General features: G+C 36.6%; 1 pseudogene; it reads left to right on the top strand.

Annotated features, from left to right (window-relative positions):
- The window catches only part of LOC148002489 (large ribosomal subunit protein eL29 pseudogene), a 38919-nt pseudogene extending 19289 nt beyond the window's left edge, over window positions 1-19630 (top strand).
- Window positions 19631-19945: the final 315 nt, after the last annotated feature.

Here is a 19945-nt window from a genome sequence, read left to right as displayed (position 1 = left end):
TCACTTAACACATTAAATCAAAGCGCCCACTGAAGCTTTCAAAATACCAATAAATACATCAAAACCAAGCTTAGTAGCTGAAAAAAATCTGAACTCATAGAAATCAAATTGTTAAATGATTGTGTAATTTTGATATTTATTACATGAAGGAAAAGCAATTAAAATGAAATGAAAGTTAAAAAAAAAAAGTAAAGGAAGGGCTGGCTAGCCGTGTGTAAGTTTTACACAAATCACAACTCAAATTCCAAATGTATATAATTTCATCTACAAAGGTAAGGTCATTTACTCATTTCATGTTGTTAGTATCTATAAACATATGTATATTTCTTGACTAATGAGATTTTATCATAATGTATGCAACTCTTCAAATTTACCCACCAAGCTGCTTATAATGGAAAAATGCTGTATAATTTCAAAGACTTGGCAAAAGAGCTACAATACCACTACATGCTGCCTTTCATGGGGTTTTGAATGTGCTCTTCAAAGTCCATTTCAGAAGCCATTAAAACAAATTGGGCCTGAGTACCCTATTCCTGTACTTTACAATAAAAACCTACTCTAAATCCGCAAATGAAACGTTGAGCAGCTCATATACTTGCAAAGATTTTTAACCATTTCAAATTTTGGCACTGAATACCAAAGGCTTTCCTAGACAGCCTCTGTTCTTCTGCCTACATTGCCCGGCTGAGGAAGACAGTTACCTATGGCCACAAAGGATGGTCACCACAGCAGCAACAGTGCTGGCAGTTGAAGTGACCAAGTAAAGGAATTCACTGGAAAGACAATGCAAAAGCAAACAGGCAAGACCAACAGTCTCTCCCTCTGAGACATTAGCAGGGGTAGGGTCTTCCCATTTCATTTAACCATACCATAAAATTCCTGAGAGGTATGTCACTCATAGAGGATAATCTCACGGGTAAAATTACTTGCTACCAAAATGAGTATCAGTGATCACTGCTATTCTCCAACTGTTCTCTTCAAGTACTTTAATCAGTCACATTATAGATTAATAGTGATAAAGAATTAAGTACGTGTTATGTATAGTTTCTCAGGCTCACAAGCATCATGGACACTCCTGTATTCATAGCATTGGTTTCAAATACATTAACTTCAGTCTTGACAACATCGTAAGATAAACAACACTGTTTTCCTTCTATAAGGACATTGATTTCTAATACTTAAGTGACATTTCAAGAGCTTAGACACAGTAGGAATAGACTCATATGAAAATCCCAAGTTGATTCCTGTACATTTTTATATCATTCTTTTAAATGTGTACACAACGGATTCCTTCAAATTAGTATTTCTCAATTTTATTGATTATTGTGTTAATATTGGAGAAAGTACCCTTACTCACATTCTGTTACCACATGTGGACTGTGACAGTAAAAATCTCAGTCATAGGGTTGGGGATTTAGCTCAGTGGTAGAGCGCTTGCCTAGGAAGCCCAAGGCCCTGGGTTCGGTCCCCATCTCTGAAAAAAAAAAGAACCAAAAAAAAAAAATCTCAGTCATAAGAATGCTATTTACAAGGAGCTTCTTTTTACATTCTTATATAAAGAAGTATTTAAGTGATACTAAATTAATCATTGTACTATCTATAAAATATTTCACATGGAAATTGATACAAATATTAATTGGTGATATTAGACCCATTAATCATTTGACCAATCATATTGATGAGTCTTTCTGAAAAGAATTCTGAATATATTAAAAATTGTCAATTTTGTAATATGCTTATGATGTAGTAAATATTTTCCAGTAATGTAATTACAAGAATAAACAAAAAATAGACCTTTTATAAGTTTAAGTCACTCTTGTCTTCATATATTACTTCACCAGAAATATTTTTCTGAAATATTTTTCAAAATACTGTTGCTGAAATTCTTTGTGATTCTTAGTGTCAAGTGTGGTACACTACATCTGTAATATCAAATACTTGACAAACTGAACAGAAGGAATCCTAGTTCCAAAATTTCAAACAGCAGCATACATGAGAAATCTGAGGACCATATGCTGGTATCAGCTCTTTTCTTCAGTCATGGCATCAAAGTCAGATCAGGGCTTGGTGGCAGGGGTCCCTACATGCTGAGCAGGATCACCTGGATAAATTTTATTTAAATAATGTATCAGTGCAAATAAGATTAATTGGTTATTTGAGAACCAAAAGTAAAAACATGTATTAAAAATACAATGGATAATTTTAAAATAAGTTTGAGTTTAGTAGTTTAATTAAGAGACATTTTAGTATCAAGGTATAAGTTGAAGCATATGCAAAAACAAAAATGAAGAAAGAATGAAACAGAACTGGAAATTTTTTAGAAATTGGCAATCTGCTGGAGCTGATAAATATATATATATATATCACAAGGTTTGGAATAACTTAGAAGACATAACTGTGGGCATGTCTGTGAGAGTGTTCACTGAGAGCAGATATGCCCTACATCTGAGCACAGCACAGCAGTTTTCAGATACAGAGATGCCCGAATGAGGAGCAGTGTACATGACCTTGCCTTGCTGATGCTTACTTAATGAGTGCATGGCATTTGTGCTGCTCTGATCCTTTGCTTAGTCTGTACTCCATCTCACTCCATTTTCCGATGTAGACTTCCTACCAATGATTCCAGAAATATTTCTGGATACCAGATTTGGTTTGTGACAATTGAAGTGTTGAAAATGTTAGACTGAGCCACTGTAGAGTTCTCTCCCTATCCAGAGATCAGACTGATATTATTGAAGTATATAGATACTATCATGTCAGCCATTCTAAAATAAATCCCTTCTTATAATGTGCACATACACACACACACACACACACACACACACACTTACACATTTACACATTTGCATACTGCATCATGAGTGTGAAGACAGAAGACAACTTAAGAGATTTGATTCTCTTCTTCAACAGTGTGAGTCCTAGGATCTGAACTCAAGTTATCATGTTTGGTAATAAGGGCACTGAGCAATTATACCAGCCCCACGACATTTTACAAAGCAGGAAACCTGAAAAGAACATAAGTAATTTTTATTTTTGTAAGAGCATTCATCAAAATCAAAGAAAATAAGTAGATAATGCTAAGAATTAATAAAAGATAAAATAGAATGCTACATTGTCCTTGTGGACTATACGGGAGTAATGCAATTACAAACAAAAGTCCATAAGATTTTATCCTATAGGCTGCCAGTATTTGTTTCATAGATATGGTATCCAGAAGTATGAAAATCTTTGTAATATACAAACAAGGAACTAAAAGTCAAAGTCAAAGGTCATATATTTGAGACTTGTTGGCAAACATATTATGTCTATATTTATGTAAAAAATAAAAAAAGGATTAAAGGAAGAAATGAAAAAAACTGAACTCGTATATTCAACATTGAATATCTGGGTAATAGCAAAAGACAGTGGCTTAATACAGGATCCAGAAAAAAAATGGAAGAGATAGAAATAAAACAAAATGAAATAAAATAAAACTTAAATGCCAAAAGGTCATTAAAAGACAGTGCTACAAAATGAAGATATAAATGGAGATCTATTTATTTGAGGTAGCTTTAGTTTTATAGCTTCAATTTCTCTGTGAGGTACAAGGAAATTGATATCCCAGAAAAATACATTTCCTCAGCAATTTTCTCTCACTGAGGGAATCACAGCTTCAGGAAGCTAATGAAACTTACAAGACCAAGGGAATTTTGGAAGTCCCAAATTCACAAAGCAGCTCCCATTGACTATGAACTTAGTAGCTATGTCTGGAAAGGGAGAAACTGTCTTTGGACTTGGGCAGGAAACTCAGAGATTCAGCTTTGGTGACATCACCATGGTGATCTGGACCTTTCAGGAATTCAAGTGGACCTTGAGTTACTCATGCTTTTGTAAGTGACCCCACACCCACATTCTTGTCAGTAGCCGCAATAAATTCACTGGATCATCAGTCTAGCCTTTACTGGAATCATTTCTTTGACCTATTGTCAATGCTCTATGCACAGTGAATAGATAGATAGCTGTTCCTGCCTCTCCTGAGCAAGTCACAGAACAAGGGAGAATAGAAAAAACCAGCAGAGTTTCTCAGAATGGCATTGTAAGCTGGGTGGGGCACTGAATTTAGATCTCCAGAACTCATGGAACTGCCAAACATGGTGATACATGTCTGTAATGATATCACTGAGAGATAGTGACAGCTAGGTCCCTGGAGTTCATTGCCTATGAATTCAGCGGGAGCCATGAGATTCAGTTTCAAAAAAAATGGTGCTCAAATTATATATATATAATATACATATATATATGGTGCTCAAATTATATATATATATAATATACATATATATATGGTGCTCAAATTATATATATATATATATATATATATATATATGGGTGTGTGTGTGTTTGTGTGTGTGTGCATGTATGTATGTATGTATTATGTATATGGTATGTATATATATGTATATATATGAAATATATATTAAGGAAAATACCCCCCAAGTCTCCATATTTTACTAGCAGCACACACACACACACACACACACACACACACACACACACACACACACACCAGTATTTATTTGCAACACATACTTAAACACCCTCCCCCAATACCTGTGATTTGTCATTTCTGAACAGCAAAATTACTGGGAACTAATTGCTTCCCTGAATAAACTGTCAGCAATTGTCTTGGACTAAGGTGCTCTGGATAATCTTAAATTTATTGAAGCCAGACAACCACAGGAGAAGGAAATAAATGAATTATTTTATCCAGAGCTTTTCTAAAAGTCCTTAGAAATCACTCCAAAAAATACAGCTTTCAATTCTAGCCCTGGGGTCACTCGTCTCTCTTTGTTCTCTTGTAAGAATCTTTGTTTCCTTTCACTATTGTGACATTCACTCTGCCCAAAGTAAGAAACTCCAACTTGTTTCTAAGATAGTCCCTGAGGGTAGGTAGAATGGATAGGATATAGCTGTGGAGGGCTCTGCCCATGGTCTCCACAAAGAAGGCATCCTTCCTTAGCCTCTGTGTCTCATCAGAGCAAAGAGAGTGTCCTATTTTTGTTCCTGTTTGTTCCTGTTTGATTGGTTAGCTTTTTAGGATTAATCATTATCGAGAAAGAGGAGAGGAAAAGAAGGACCATGCCCTGTTTAGACTGTCCACCATGAAGTAGAAATGGTTTTCATTTGACTGAAACAAATTTCCTCCTGGTCATTGCCTTCAGCCCCGTTTCAGTCCTGTAGAGTATTATATAATGAGTTCAGAGCTACTACTCTGAAACTTTTACCAAAATTATTTAATAAGTCATGGTGACTCAACAATGTCTATATATAAAGAGGTCCTATGGAACTGTGGTTCATATAGTAAGCAATATGTAAAGTATGAATAGCTATTGTATAAGAAATCCCTCCAGTGAATGAGAAACTATGTCATACATGCTTGCTGCCAAATAACTGACAGTTTGCTAAATTTGTGTTATAAATGTGACTAAAAGTTTTGATGCCCATACCTAAACTTAATACCATACTAAGAATAAGCAAACATTTATTCACAGAGTACAAAAACTTCTAAATGTTATACCCAAATGTGTGTGAACAAATTTTTGGATTATTTTATTTCTGGATGACCCTGTCTTTTACAGGGTCTACACTCTGAAGTTCACTGTCATGATCAGTGGCAAAACACATTGTTTTAAAATCATATTGAGATTAACCTTAGTGCTTCCAGTGTTGCACACAAATTGTTTGATCCACATACCAGCCTATAGAGTATAGTGCTGTAATGTTAAAGGATGAGCCGATTTCCTTAAATGTTTACCGAGCTAGTTCTTCAGTGGTAAGTTACCTATGAATGTTGGTAGATAATTTGTAGTGTATGTGAGAAGATGCACAAAATTGTTGTCATGTTAAAGATTATAATGCAATGTCTTTAGATCAATTATTTTGATCTTTTCATCTTTCTTGACAGTTTCAATCATGTGTACAATGTATTCTGAGCACCCTCTCCTAATCATGACCCCACCACCACCACTTACCACTCTCCTTCTTTCTAGTTTCCTTTTCACTCACATCATTTTGGTTGCTGTTCTGATCCACAGAGTTTACCCAGGACGCTCTGTGTGACTCTGGATTTCAAACTCTGAGGGAAACCTGGTAGGTTAGCTTCTGACAGCCCATGGAAATCCATGACTGCATTTCTCCCAAAATCCACCAATAGTCAGTTGCGCAGCAGGTATGATATGGACTCATGAATCCCTCCTCAAGCCTTTATTATGTGATAAGAGACCAAATTCTGTGCAGGTCTAGTGCAGGAAACCACAGCTTATTCCATTGTTTGATGTTTTTAATAAGGAACATAATAAAAATTTCATACTAATGAGACATGTTTTATCATTATTCTGTCTTAATGACTTCCTTTTTTCTAAATCAATCAATGAGGTTTCTTTTTTTTTCCAAAGTGAAATAAAGGTATTGAAAGGATTGTATTTAAACAGAACATGTTAGAATTTCTAGAGAATATTAAGCCTCATTGTGTTTTAAGTACATTCTCTCTGAGGTGTTCAATAATTAAAAAAAAAAAGCCTAGATCATGTAAAATGTGTGGACATTGTTTATCAGTAAATATCTATTGAATGTCCATGAAGTACCTCTATTATATTAATAGTTTTCCTTAGTAGAGGGTTTAGGTGACTGAATAAGATCACAAAACAGGAACTACTCACCTTTTGTGTAGGATACTTTGAATCACATCGACTACAGAAAGTTTGACATTATCACATGAGTGAGAAGGCCAGGTTCTTAAAGACATGAATGGTGGGTGAAGCCATTGCCAAATGTCGTAGTCAGGGTCTCTATTCCTGCACAAACATCATGACCAAGAAGCAAGTTGGGGGAAGGAGTTATTCAGCTTACACATTCACAATGTTGTTCATCACCAAATAAAGTCAGGACTGGAAATCACACAGGGCAGGAAGCAGGAGCTGATACAGAAGTCATGGAGGGATGTTACATACTGGCTTGCTTTCTCTGCCTTGCTCAAGGTTGCTCTCTTATAGAATGCAAGACTTCTAGGCCAGGGATGGCACCACCCACAATGCGTTGGGTCCTTCCCCTCTTGATCACTTGTTGAGAAAATGCCTTACAGCTGGGTCTCATGAAGGCATTTCCTCAAGTGAGGCTCCTATCTCTGTGATAACTTCAGCTTGTGTCAAGTTGACATAACAAAATCAGCCAGTATACCAACTATTACTGAGTCCTTATCAGTCATGCAGAAATAACTTATAGATATTTATTTATAAAAGGATGCTTCAATATATATATTCCTTCACCTGGTCCAACCACATATCTAGCATCTTGGGTTGTTTTACCACTGTCTTGTTTCATCTTCTCTAATCCCACTTTATGTCTCAGAAGCAGAAAGATATGATGTTGACAGGGCTGTGTGAAGAGAATTGTGAAAAAAATGTTAAGGAGGTATTTGCATTTCTATTATTTTCAGTTTTCTGGACATCAGGATACAAGATTCACAAATGGAAAGATGCAAAGAAGGAAAGCTTCCTAACTATAAGTTCTAGAATCAGTTAGAGAAGTGAATAAGTGGTATGACTCAGGCAAAACAAATCAATGTCCCTAGTCCTCCAAAGTCCCTAAAGTACCTGAGAGAAGCCACTTGCTTGTCACTAGAGTTATACAATTTTTAATCTATTTTTCATGGAGCATGATTTTTAAAATACAATGTTTGATCCAACCATAAATTAGAAACTTATATGCATGTGAGACCTTGCATAAGAAAATTCACTCAATTTAGTTTCAAGGAATTTGTCCAAGAGGTGACACATTAGATTTTTTTACTTCCCATCAAAGCAGTGTGGAAGAAGATATCATGCAACAGAAATATGATCTTGGCTTGGTTAATAAATTGACCCTAAGGAACTCTTTCCAATTATGGTTAAAATATTTATCTACTCCTATTAATAAGATGTCAGAAAATATGATTAATAGATATTTATGAATGAAACACTTGCTGTATTCTAGACAATGAAAGTCCTCCTCTCCAACTCCAACTAATACACCTTATACTGCTTACTTTGGTCAATATTTTAATGATTTACTGAGTATTTGACTAATCAGATTTCTTTTTTTTGCTTTTGAATATATTATAGTAGAGATTCTAAGCAAGCTTAAAATTTTTACTTAATCAATTTACAAATCAATATTTATCTAGAGGGATAAATATTCACGTGACACACTCAACACCTACATAATTTTAACAGTATAAAATAGATATTATTCTGCCTTGGAATTCTCTGCATTTGATGAGCTCAAAAGTGTTACATAATATTTTAAATTTTATTTTTGATAATCTTTGTTTCACAAAACCAACCTATATATTTCTTTAAATAGAAAACAATTCAACCATAATAGTATTCCTGCTATAAAGGAATAAATGTACCGCACACATGTGACAGGTGGGAGTTACTCTTAGATGTGACTGATTTAGGCACAGCTGCTTTCCACAGAATAAACCCACATGCTCGGTAAAAAGGGAGATTAGTTTTCATCATATAGTCATGTTGGGTAATAATATTTAAGGAGCCATGTTAATGCAAGCTAACTCCACTTGTTTCTGGTACACTATAAATTCAACACAGAAAATGGACAGCATATGTGAAAAGAATTATGAATTATGAGGCTGGCCACTCAACACTGTTAAAGGAGGGATATTTCATGGAACACTGATACTTTCTATAAATCCTAATATTTCTACTAATTGCTTTAAGCCTGTTGCATAGTTGCATCTGGGAAGGTAATCATTAACTGGTAATTGATTCAAATATGGCTGTTTCATGACAAGGTCTGCAGATCCTCATTGGAAACTAAAAAGTCAGTGTAAGGCCATGGTATCCACAGTGATTGGCAGAAGCATATGCTATTGGCATGGGTTTCACAGTTTCTCCCATTGTTTCCCAGACATTCATCGTCACTTCAACTATTGGTTTTGTTTAAGCACCAAGTGTTTTTGTTTTGAAGAATTGTTATTTGCACATGTGATGTTTTATAATGAAAGCATTGGTTGAATGTTTATAAGAAAGAATAGTACAAATCTACAAAGTACAGTGTTTAGTTACCCTTGTATAACATCACTGTGGGATTACCTTAGAGCAGATGGAGCACTGTTAGACTTGAGTCACCAGAGGAAAAATGAAATAAATTTTTTTAAAGGCTAAACTGCATTGAAATGAGATTTTGTCTGACCCAAGAAGATTCATGTGTGTCTAGGTACCCACAACAGCGAAGGGGAATTCAATCTAACCAAAGGGGCCGACGACATTTCTGTGTAAAATATTGTGATATTGATAAGCAAATAAATACTAATGAAGACTGAGTGGAAAATGAATGTCTCTTTCCCAAGGAGTGAATAAAATGCTCTCTTTCATTTCAGAAGCTTCTAGGATATTGGGGAAGTTATATTCCTTCACCAGTACCCATGATTCTGATTGTCACATCTAAGGACCCACAAAAGGGAGCATTATCAAGTATCTCACCTCAATAAATTAATCAAAATATGTTTTCTTTTTTCAAAGCTTTGCTAAGATCTAGGAGTCCTGGAGCTGATGGGATTTATTGCTACAATATAATTAAACAATAAAAAACACTAACTTAACTAGTTTGGTCTCATATAAAGCATTATCTGATTCCAGTGGGCACATGAGAAGAAACTAAATATAGCCTTATCTGTAGTTAATCAACTCAGATCTGAACTTTCTCACACAAATATGCTTATTAGGCCAGCAATGCAGGAAACGTGCTCCAGTAATCTCCAAGTCTATATTTTAACTTGATGCTATTGATTCACTCTGGGAATATAATAAAGTTTTACTACTCTAATAATTAAAATGTGAATAAAGTCCAAGGAATTCTGGATCCTTTATTCTCAACAACATAGTTCCAAACAGACAGGGCTGTACATACATAAATACATACTCTTTCTGCCTTTTGCTTTCTTTCAGAGATAATTTTTGGAAGATTTTTTCAAAGCAGCTTTAAACATTGAGAGAATAAACTATTTTCTTAGGTATGTATGTTTGATGAGACTGTTATAGAAATTTTCCATATAATAAGATCACTAAAATCTTAGCTGACGATATTTTATCATAAAGCACATATACACACACACATGCCAATAGCCAAAATATATTGATAATATCTACTACAATCCTGTTAGGAAAACCAATTCCAAAAAGAGAAGAAAGTTTAACTTTTGGCTTCCAAATTTTGTACCAAATAAAAAATATGGAAAAAGAGGACAAGGCCAATTCAGAGATAGGAAATCTATTAATAATTTGTGCTTCATGTCTGCATCAGTATTTCCTACCACACCCACGGCAATGCAATTCCAGTCACGCCGGCCATACAAAGGTCCATTCAGACTGAGGGATTTAATGGAACTGCTGGGGACCTTATTTATAAACTTAATAGAGGCCCCTGATCTGTGAAACAGATGTACTGCTTTTTACTTTCTATACCAACACACCAAATAGTTGACCTATGAGTACTTCTCCTCTCCCTCTCCCTCTCCCCTCCCCTCTCTCCAAGAAGCAATGTGAGAACCAGACACAAAGTTTAAGGCATATGAATATAATTTGCATTGTGAACAATAAAACACACTGAGAACATTGAAGAATTGTATTAACAACTTTCTCAGATTGCTGTTTTTAAAACTTAACCTGTAATAAACTAATCTATACTAAAGGTCACCAAAGGCTATCACAATCCTATACTTGACTACTCTCCCCCCCCCCCAAAAAAAAGCATTAAAATAGCATCAGAAGAATTTCAGGATTTTCAGTGACTTTGCTTTAAAATTCAGTGACAAAAAGAAAGTGGAAAAAAACAAAACAAGAGAAAACAAAATCTCCTGTATTTAAAACAGAAAAACAGGACTTATGCTCAGTGGGCATCTGAAATCATGAAGGTCAGCACTAGACCACAAGGTCAAATGAGGCACACGTGCACATCTGTGAGCACATTTGAATATGAGAAAAATCAGCTCATCTGTATGTCACCTTGTGTCCCTGCCTGACAGGGCATGCTCCTTAAAGGTCTGTATGGAAGATGCTTCTGCTTTCATTGGTACAGCATGGTGGGTGTGGTTGTGAGGTCCACGAAAGCTTGTGATCTACAGTAGAGACATTTGTGTTTGGAAGACAATAGGAAGGATAGAATTATAAATGTAAGATTCCTGGTCTTCTCGATTCTATGCCAGGAACACAAAACAGGGAAAACACTGGAGACTCATGGTTTCTTGTGATGGTATGGACCGCCAGTGACTTTAAGATTTCCTATTAGGTACTACTTTTAAGGCACTAACCACTTTCTAGAGGATCAAGAGCCCAAGTCTATAGATCAGATGAACTGATACTTTCTTTCCAGAAGATCCTTGGGAAGTGATGGCTGTGAGAACAGTACAGGCAAAGGGTCGAGGTCTTAGGAAAATCATGAGTGGTGGTTCATAATATAGACACTTTCGTAGGGTTTTTGGTTCCTTGATTGAACAAGGAGCACTAGTACCTAATAATTGTGTGTGTTGGAGGGGGTATTCTATGTACACATATGGTATGATTTTGTTGCTTCTGTGGAGGCTAGAGGAAGAGAGTGCCTTATTTCTCTGTCTTTTTTCCATAAGAACTAGGGCCATCCCACCACTTTGGGATGGTCAGCAACTCTTACTGATTCCCCTGTTTGCACCTCTGTTAGCCTTCGACTGGAAGCTTTCCATGGAGGTCTCTGGCCTAGCCAGGCGAGGGTTCAGGTAAAGGGGAGAGAACTGGAGCAGAGAGAGGGGATGGCCCGCTACTCCTGCAGCTGCTGCAGCTTCTCCACCTCCATCTCTACCACCTCTTCAGTTGCTCCATGAGGACAAATGGGCTTAGTCAGCAGGAGGCTGGCTAGCAAGCAAGGGGTGCAGGGGAGCTTCTGGCAACGATTTCGGGAAAGCATATCTCTTCCCCCAAACAGCAGTAATACAGCTCTTATGACAGAAGCTCAAGAACCCAGAGGCCCTTCAACAGAGGAATGGATACAGAAAATGTGGTACATCTATACAATGGAGTACTACTCAGCTATTAAAAACAATGACATCATGAAATTCATAGGCAAATGGATGGAACTAGAAAATATCATCCTGAGCGAGGTAACCCAATCGCAAAAAAACGCACATGGTATGCATTCACTGATAAGTTGATATTAGCCCAAAAGCTCGAATTACACAGACCACATGAAGCTCAAGAAGAAGGATAACCAAAGTATGGATGATTCAGTCCTTCTTAAAAGGGTGAACAAAAATATTTATAGGAGGGGATATGGAGGCAAAGTTTGGAGACTTAAGGAACAGCCATTCAGAACCTGGGCCACATGTGGTGGATATATATACAGCCACAAACACTAGACAATATCAATGAAACTAAGAAGTAAATGCTGACAGGAGCCTGATATAGCTGTCTCCTGAATTGCTCAGCCAGAGCATGACAAATACAGAGCAAATGCTTGCAGTCAACCACTGAAACGGGGTCCCCACTGGAGTAGTAAAGAAAGGATTGGAGGAGCTGAAGGAGCTTGCATCCTCATAAGAACAACAAAGTCAACCAACCAGAGCTCCCAGGGACTAAACCACTACCCAAAGACTACACATGAACAGATCCACGGCTCCAGCTGCATAAGTAGCATAGAATAGCCTTGTTGGGCACCAGTAGGAGGAGGAGCCCTTGGTTCATGGCTGGACACTGCAGTGTAGGGAAATGTCAGGGAGGAAGAAGAAGGGGAGGTAGGGGGCTTATGGCTGGGATACCCAAAAAGAGAATAACATTTGAAATGTAAATAAAAATTATTCAATAAAAGAAAAAGAAGCTGTTAGACAAGAGAGTAGTTCTTGCATAACTTTAATACTTCTGGATAGGATTCTTATACACAGTTTTGGGGTTGGTCAGGGTCTGACAGCAAGTACTTCCTATTGGCTTGTTCTGAGAGCTTGGAAATACCTTATCTACATCTGGGAGGGGAAGGTCCTGCTTCTACCTGACTGATGGACACAAGCCTCTTTACAGGGGAAAAGGGGGCGGGATGTAGCTATGTGACTGGGTCCTGGCATCCTGGGAGTTTAGGAAAAGCCTACTGTCCCTTAGCATCACCAGGTTTCAACATTATCTTGACCAGGATACCTTTCACAGCCCACTGCCCTACACACCTCCACAGTTCTGAATCCATGTGAACTCCTCCCATATCTGTGACTGGATATTTACAGGGCCATGTTATACACAGTGCAGTGTGGCAGTGAAGGCATGATAGTGAGATCGGCTGCTTCCCAAGTCTGATTGTTCATGTCATGTCACTTTCTGACCAAGGCTCTATCCAAGGAACCACACTACATGTGCATGTCATGCTTCCTAGGGGCTCCCTTCTCTGTGATTATTTATTGTTGGTCTCTTTTAATAAAATGATTTCTCATTAAGTGAAGACAGAATCTTACAAACTTTAAGGAGTCTTTGAATAAATAAGATTGAATCAGGGGTTGGAGAGATGGCTCAGTAGTTAAGAGCACTGACTGCTCTTCCAGAGGTCCTGAGTTCAATTCCCAGCAACCACATGGTGGCTCACAACCATCTGTAGTGGGATCTGATGCCCTCTTCTGGTGTGTCTGAAGAGAGTGACAGTGTACTTATATATAAAATAAATAAATAAATCTTTAAAAAAGATTGAATCAAATTAAACTGTAGCTGTGTGTGACTTAGAGGATAACATGTATATGGAAGAAGAATGTATCATAAATGTCACTTTTTTGAAAAGTCTGACAGGTAAACCAATATCATTGATAAGACACACAAAGTTGACCATCCATGTGGTTTACAAATCATGGTCTGATCTTGAGTGTGTGCTTGGTAGTATCTTTAAGTGTTCTTTGATAGTTCTCATTTTAAATCATCTGAAGAGCCCACAGGAGAATCCAATTTTGGAACACAACTAGTCAATTGTGGTTTCCCTTACTATATCTCCCGCAAAGTGCTCACATGTCCACACAAATTCAGATATATATGTTTTACATGCAAAATGCACAAGCACAAATATATATATATATATATATATATTGTATATACACACACCTATATACACATCTACACATATACATGCACACACTCATATGAACACACATATGTTAGAGTCGTATGCTGTGGATGCATGGATCCTTAGCCACTGGGAAAAATATATTTATATTTCAAAGTGAAAAGAAAATCACTTTTTACAGGGATATTGTTTTGACCTCTAACACTTCTTTCACATCTACAAGATTACTATGCAATTCTGAAATCAGTAAAGAAACACATTAATAAATAAACCATGTTTTCCTGAAGCAGAGGTTAGTATTCTCAGCTAATGTCTCTGGATATTCTGTTTGGCTATGCTACTGTTTTATGATGGCTGGATCTCTGAGCCTTTCGTTATGCCTCATAATTCAGGAAACATAAAAATATGACAAGATGGCTTTTACACAAAATATTCCTATACAATTATCTGTCATTGCATGGTGGAGATCAAAATGTTAACTTCTATGAGTATAAGGAAATACCTTATAAAATGTTCTTTCAGACACTATTTATGCTGTTATCAGATAACAAATTTCTCCTTTATTTCTAAATAGTTGCTATCATCATAAAGCACCAAACTGAGATTTTCTATCCCTTCAACAAAAGCAAAACCTATGGCATAGTAAAAATACATTAGTCTATTTTGGGGAGTAAATGTATCATTTGAATGTTAAAGTCATAAAATATTGGAATGATAACAGTCAAAACAATCTTTAAAGGGTGTAAACTTTAAGAAGGTACCCAGAACCAGTGACAGAAATATTTTGGTTGTCCTTTCACATCATGATCTATGACAGCTAACAGGTACTGGATAGGAAATATGGATCAGATCAAGAAGAATGGAGAAAGAAACAGTATGCGGGTGTGCAAGAGAAAGACAAGAGTCCTTCTATCCAGAAGGATAGAACCATAACCAAGATGTCAGAATAGAACAGCATCTCAGTTTTAGGTAAAGAGTTTAGTACTCATAGCAGTCAGAAGTTACAAGTTTTTGGCTAAATATAAGCACATGTTCTCATTGATGTCACTACTTTATCCAAAGGATAGAAAACAAGTTATATATGTCATTCCACTGTCACCTGAGTATGAATCAAGACACACTTGCCTTAGGTGAAGAATATTAGTTTAATAAAATGTCTATTAATATTACTAATAAAATTTAAATATAAAAATGGAAAAAATTATGAATATTTAGGACTAAATTGTGTTCAGTCCTCTAAAATTAAGTATGTACTGTACATTTATGTCTCAAGTACGTGCTTCTTGAGATGATCTCTTTTTTAAAAAAAGAAATGACATTAACTGCAGTTCTCTGAGGAAAAGCTTATTTATAAAACAATTTATTTATTACATTCTGACATTTGACCTCACAGGCTTTTTAAAGATATTTTGTTCCTAATATGAGATGTAGACATTAAAATTCCTTTTCTAAGACATCACAGAGTATTTCTGAGCCTTAACAACGTATTTGAGCTAATAACGAACGAGCAATCTTCAGTTATTTATTACAATTATATGTATTTATTACACTTTTCTACATGTGAAACCCATCATTTTCATTGCATCCCTTTCACATTTGAGATTTGTTAGAATAGTTCTATTAACATGCAAGCAGTGAAAATACAAATATTTAAATTTAGAAAGAATATACATGATCTTGATAACGAGGATTAGCCACAAAAGTGAGTCCCAAATGCTTATCGGTCATATTGACTTTCCCTAGCGCATATTCAAGTCTTGTAGTTTAAAAAGAAAGCTGTTTGGGAACAGATTTTGAAGGAATTATGTAAGATGATAAAGCATTTGAATGGTACAATAGATGTAAAAAAATCAGTTTAAAAGAAACGTTTGTTTTTTATATTAAATGTTTATTTGAAATCAAATTATTTTGTACATAAAGTTCCATGTTATAAAGCTGGAAAAAGCAAGCTGTATGTGTGCCAGTCTGAACACACATGTAAGCATGCTTTTGGGGGGCATGCCCTTTCTTTAGACAATGGTTCTATTTCTTCTGTTCTTCCTGGGATACACTTACCAACCAATAGCTTTGCCTGCAATGTTTGTCTTAGCAAGGTTCTTCACAGGACTTCCTCTGACCTACTGGACCCATCAGGGCAGAAGTACCTATTAACATTCACTGTCACCCAGAGCCAGTAAGTGATTCCCTACACAGGAAGCAACAGCCCTCCCCCTGAGCAGGGACAGACTATGTTGTGTGACTTAACACTCAGTACTCCTAGTAGGACTTGTATGAAGATAGGCTTGACAGAACATCGGTTTTCCTTTGCATCTCCCATACTAGTCTTTTCCTAGAGCACTTCTGCCTGTGTGCTATCTTCTAAACATCCAAATCTAATAGCCACAAGCATTTAAAGCTCTCCAAAGAAAAGGAGTAAAATCACTTACAAACATCACTTAAAGTTCTATAGATAACGGACTATGGACAATAACAGTAGCATGATTTTTAAATTAAAAGGAAAAGAATTTAAAAGATGCTCAATTGATAAAGCCATCAAGATGACTCAGAGGGTAAAGATGCTTGAAGAAGCCTGAAGACTCAATCCCCACAATCTGCATGGTAGGAGAAAACTTCACCAGGTTAATCTCTGAGCACAACATATGTGTGTGTGTGTGTACTTCAACATGCATATGTATACAAATGCACACACAGACACTCTAAATAAATAAATAAATAAACAACAAATAAATAAATGTATAAATACATTAAAATATAAAACACCAGTTGGTGGTAATTTTAGGGCTTCCTCTCTTGAGTTATAAAAATAGGCAATAGTCTAACCACACCTAGCCTTGTGTTTAGTGTCATTCAAGTTATAGAAGTTCCCTCAGTTTGTAGTAATTTTGCCTTCCAGGTTTGTATTTCATGATCTCGTCTTATGAGCAATTCATAGTGATAGAAGACAATGTGTAGAATATCGATAATAGTAGAATTAAATGAGATCACTGTAATTTGAGGAAAGACAAAATAAATGTTTAAGCATTATTATAAAACAACAAGTGTTGCCCTGTGCCCTGAATATGTGCGTTGGCAGATTATATTTCCTGATCTGTCAGAGCAAGCTATCAATATTAAAAGAAAAGAATGCCTCGGCAAATTGTCCACATGATGTAGATCTCATTGAAATGTAGTAAAATAGTGGCTGGGTAGCTGTTTCACAGGTGAAGTACTCAAAGTGCCTACCACATAAAAAGATGTGAGTTCAACCCCAAGCACCAATGTAAAACAGTGAAGTACAATAGCCCACACTCTGATCCCATAAGTCAGCTAGGACGTTCACACCAGAGAATCCAACTGAACTGGAGATCTCCAAGTTCAGTGAGACAAAACAAGGTTTCTCAAGAGCAAACAAGCAACCAAACAGACTGAAGCAGAGATCAATCAACAGAGGCTCTCAGTCTCTTACTCCTTCCACATGCATACACACATGCATACACACATGCATACACACATGGCTGCTTACACACATTTGTTTGTAAAGAAAGAAAAAATATTGTAAAAGTTTGTTCACCTCTCTATAGGCATTTGCCAGCAGCAAGAAAAATGAGTTTTCTAGCCCTGGGGGATTAAACATATTTTAGATGTGATTAAAAATAAGACAATCTAGTGAGAAATGACTGTTCTTACTGTAAAATAATGGCTTCTCCCCATCTCCCTTGCTGCTTAAGGACAACAGGAGTGAGGAGGGGGTTTTCTTCTCAGCCTTGTGAACTGATAGAACCAAACATCTCACTGGACATAATTAGAGGATACAGCAGGACAGTATACTTCTTCTGGGTAAAACTGAATCGAAATGAGTAAGTTGTCCTAGATTCATGCAAAGCCAAGCTTTTCTGGACACTTGAATTATACTCTAGTCCCACTTCTCGAATCAGGAAACTAAGGTCCAGGTGCAGGTAAATAAATCAAAGGTGTTAGCTCAAGGGCATCTATGTTCTTGCTGTCTTCTCAGGGTTGAGATCCTGGTCTTCAAAATAGAAAACCCTTCAAAGAAGAAAGTATTCTTCCAGATAAACAGTAAGACCATTTTGACAACCATTTAAGCTATTTTATCTAGACTTCATAGTCTGATCATATTCTTTTATGGTTTGTTTTTTCTTCATAAGATCACCAAAGAGGAGGAAACAATAGGCTGTGTGCTTCAAAGAGCGTGTACCAACAACCGTAAAAGACAGGTAAGGAAAAACAATCCATGGCAGATTGTTGGAAAGCAATCGGCTGCATTTTATTTTTTTTAATTTTTTTTAACTTTATTAACTTGAGTATTTATTATTTACATTTCGATTGTTATTCCCCTTCCCAGTTTCTGGGCCAACATCCCCCTAGCCCCTCCCCGTCCCCTTCTAAAGCCAAGTTTTAGATCAGCTGCGAACGGCCAGATAAATAGTTCAGAGCTTAGTCTTTTTCCCCTGTATCTGCTCACAATTGCTTGTAACTCCAGCTCCAAGGGATCTGAGGCTGGCTGTCTTCTGGTCTCTAGAGTCCCTGCAAAACACACACACACACACACACACACACACACACACACACACATACACACACATGCACGCACGCGAACGCGCCCACACACACACACACACACACACACTTAAACATTTAGAAAGGTGACTTCCTTTCACAATGTTTATTTTGGAGTAGGGGGCTTGCATTTCAGTTCAACATCACATGGAAAAGAGTCTGGGAAGTATTATTCTTAACAGGACCACATGGTGACTATTTTAGGCTTACTAGAGCAAAAAGAGTAATGAAGACCCGTTATATTGTCATAACCTCAGTATCTTAGGGCTGTGCAGCCATAGATACAACCAGTCACAGAGCAAAAACATGCAGAAAGAAATTGCGGAAATTGCATCTGTTCTGGATATGAACAGATGTTTCTCTTTCTGTCCCCTAAATGACATTGAATACAACTATTTAAACAGAATATACACTATATTAGGACCATAATTAAACATAATCTTGAGAGGACTTTAAGCACAGAAGAATATGAGTAGACAATACTACATTATTTATACAAAACTTGAACACAAATGAATTTGAGTGTGGAGAGCACCAGAACTTATTTTCAGTAGGTCATAGTGTGTGTATGTGTGTTTGTGCGACTTACATACATATGTATATAGACATTTAATGTAGCAAAGTTACAAGCATGTGATGAACCTGCAGGCCACACCAAAAGAAACAATAAGTTAGGAGTGCAATGAGATATACAGCTTACCCATGCCTACCTAATACAGGACAGATGAAATTAGACAGAAGACCGAGGAAGGCTAACCCTTACAGAAAACACTAAAATCAAGTGCAGATCGGGGTTTGTGTCTGTTTGAGAGGAGCTGGGTTTATTTCATTTTAATGTCAGAATTTTTAGGGTAATGTTCTATATCTTTGGCGTATTCTTTCCATAAATACACACTTTCCCACAAGAGTATTCTGTTTCAACACTGCCAATGTCCTCTTCTTTTAGGGAAGCCGAGAAGTGGGAAGTGGCCAAGTTGAATAAGTAGAGTATGTGATGAAAGTTTTCTTAAAGATGCCAGAGATTTTCTTTCTCAAAATAAGGGGACTTGGAAAGTTGATGTGTGATGGGTTCATTTTCAACTTTACAAGCGTATGTATATCTGGGAAGAGGGATTAATTGATCAAATACTTCCATAAGATTGGCTTATTGGCAAGTTTAAGGGATGCTGTCTTGATTAATGAATAATGTTGGAAGGTTTAATTATTCTGGATAGTGCTGTGCCTGGGCTGAAGTTCTGGGTTGTATAAGAAAGACCGCTGAGCAAGTCACGAGTGGCAAACCAGCAGGAACCATTCC

This window comes from Rattus norvegicus, chromosome 11 (genome assembly GCF_021556685.1).
Source record: "Rattus norvegicus strain SHRSP/BbbUtx chromosome 11, alternate assembly SHRSP_T2T, whole genome shotgun sequence".
Lineage (NCBI taxonomy): Eukaryota > Metazoa > Chordata > Mammalia > Rodentia > Muridae > Rattus > Rattus norvegicus.
This window is presented reverse-complemented; position numbering and strand designations above follow the sequence as displayed.